Source organism: Zootoca vivipara, chromosome 11, assembly GCF_965207765.1.
Source record: "Zootoca vivipara chromosome 11, rZooViv2.hap1.1, whole genome shotgun sequence".
Taxonomy (NCBI): domain Eukaryota; kingdom Metazoa; phylum Chordata; class Lepidosauria; order Squamata; family Lacertidae; genus Zootoca; species Zootoca vivipara.
The window spans coordinates 20,899,619-20,902,636 of NC_142594.1; positions in this window are offsets into that span (position 1 = coordinate 20,899,619).

The window sequence follows — 3,018 nt, forward strand, 5'->3', positions numbered from 1 at the left end:
AAATCAGATCCTTGCAAGCCATTGAATCCGGAGGGGACGGGGGGGGGGATCTTGAAGCTGAAAACCAATCAGGATGTACAACTCATTATGCTCATTCAGAATTTCCTTCCTAAACAAGGGAGTGTCTGTTGTAAAAAAGGAAAAAGGCACATTTTGTTCCAGGAGTTGAGAATGTTTTTGATGCATTGCTACACTATCAAAGAATCATGCAAATAAAACAGGCTGTGGGAGAAAATCATTCTGGGTTTGTTTGGTATTGCATTTGTATCCGGTCCTTCCTTCTCAGAAGGCCAGGGCAGCAAAGATCCCTCCCTTTATGATTGCACAACGACATCCCTGTAAGGTAGCTTAGAATGAGAGAGCCGGTGACTGGCTATCACCCAACAAGCTTAAAAGCTGCATGAGGATTTGTGACTAGAACTCCCCAGCTCTAATCTAATTGCTACACTCTAATTGCTGAGGCTCCAATACTTTGGCCACCTCATGAGAAGAGAAGAATCCTTGGAAAAGACCCTGATGTTGGGAAAGATTGAGGGCACTAGGAGAAGGGGACGACAGAGGATGAGATGGTTGGAGACAGTGTTCTCGAAGCTACGGACATGAGTTTGACCAAACTGCGGGAGGCAGTGCAAGACAGGAGTGCCTGGCGTGCTATGGTCCATGGGGTCACGAAGAGTCGGACATGACTAAACGACTAAACAACAACAACATTCCTTGAAGAAAATGGTTAAAAGAGTCATTGATTCTGCTCTGAAGGTTTGCAGAGCAGATATTTCTATATGGAGCCAGGTTACGGGGTATAGGCATGCAAGTGCATAATGTGATTGAAAAAATAATCAGATAGTTGCTAGTGCAAGTATCTATTCCACAGACCACAAGAGCAGCAATAACCGCCTTAATTAATGTTGCCACTCAAACCCTGACCTCTGCACGCAGGTAATATGATTTGAGCCATTGAGCCAGAGGAGGGAGTCTATAATAGTAGAAATGCTATTATTGCTAATAATACTAATAATGGAACCTCGATACCCCGGAGCATCTGGGGCATAGAGAGTAGCAGTGCAATCCTATACATGTCTCCTCAGCATAGCTGCCAAGTTTTCCCTTTTCTCGTGAGGAAGCCTATTCAGCATAATGGAATTTCCCTTAAAAAAAGGGATAACTTGGCAGCTATGCTCCTCAGAAGTAAGACCAATTGCATTCCATGGGACTTGCTCCAATATTAAGCATAGAGCTGGGTGAATAGGTCCGTTTTGGTCCCTCTACCGGTAAGTTCAGTTCCTCTCTAGTCCAACAAGTGTCAAAATGTCATTTTTGTTCTGGAATGTTATTTTGTGGCATCAAAGGAGGAAGGGCAGAGAATCACTTTATCCCAGCATCAACCACTTAAAGAACCATCACCCTTAAAAATAGTAAACATTCTCCAGTTTCTTCATTCTCACAAATATACTCATTCTCATATACACATTTTTTTTTACATTTTTTAAAATTTGCAATTGATGGGCACAACTGATCAAGAATGTTCACCTGGGTGTTCCTGTGCTCAGCCGAGAATAAAACAAATCTATATAAACCCTGTGGCTGGTGATACGACTTCCAAGGGTTCTGGGTGGCTCTGTAATGCAATTATTTCCTCGTTCTTCCCACAGCACCATGATGAATATTTTGGAACTTGGAAACTGTAATTTATTTGCTGTGGTCGCTGCTATTTGGTGTGTTTGGCATGATTTACTGCTTGGGAGCTTCAAAGGCATTTTCTAGTAGTGTGTTAATAATAAATTAGAACAGAATTGCTCAGAACACAATGTCTGATGTTATCGGAGCTCAATGTTCAGAACTCTTGATGACTCACAAGGATTTTAGCACCCACTGTATGATTAAAAGTACATTTGCAGCCTCGGTGGGAGAAGGAGAAAGCCTTATTATGTGTGACTGGAATTTTACGTAGCGACGTTTTGCCTAATAAGAGAGGCAGCCTATGTTAACATCTAAAAACAATGTAATTAAGTGGGATTAATTGCATCACAATTGCTTATATTCCTCACAGTCGGTCTCCGTGTTGGGCACATCCACAAAACGGGAAGGAGAAGCCTGGATTAATTAACAGGCTCTTCTACCGACTGATAGGCTTTGCTTGCAAGCTTCAAGTCACATCAGTACTTGGCAGTGTGGTGGCTATTATGCATTCAGTGGTCTGTGTTTGCCTGAGCTTGAGTCTGGACTAAGGATTCTGAGCTCCTGTGTTCTGATTCGATACATGATGTCCAATCCCAGAACATTTCAGGATTTGGGCCTCTGTCATTGGCCCTTGAACTCTGAATCGTGATTTGCAGCTTGGAAGTTTAGACAGCCAATCACGTCAGGAGTGGGAGTGGCCCAGGCTTTCAGGAATGTATATAAGTAGTTGCTTTGCCCCTGTTGTCCAGTTCTGTTAGTTCAATAAAGGTTCTTGCTTTTATCACTCTGTCTTGCCTTGTGGGAACCCACCTACACTTCAGTGCCCACAAGGAGAGAGCCTGTGCATGGCAGATCCAGCTGAACATGAGTCAATTATGCACAGCTATGATCACTAAGGGGTGTGGAGGGTGTTAGGGGATGGGTAGTACCTCTGGTGGGGGACATGTCATGCTCCTTCTGGGGTAGTCTGTCTACCTTTGGTCCGCACGCTGCACTCAGTTCTCACCTGTGGCTCCTAGAAACTGTCAGCATGTGACAGCGGCCACAGCCCCAAAATGGCTTTGACTAGTTGCCTAAACCAGGTAAAGGTAGTCGATGTGTCTCAAACCCTTGGCGAGTTAGGGACTTCCTCTGCCATACGAGGACAGGCTTTGGTGGATTGAGTCAACGAGACCAATAGTGGGTCCAATGGTCAAGAAGGCAGTTTCTGCACATGCTGTAAAGGGAAGTGAGGGGCAGATGAAGCTCATCAACCAGGGAAGGTAGCCCATATAGAAGAAGGAAAGCACTGGTCTTAAACCTCCACTGCCTTGCAAGACATCTTCAGTAGAAGAAAAGGCT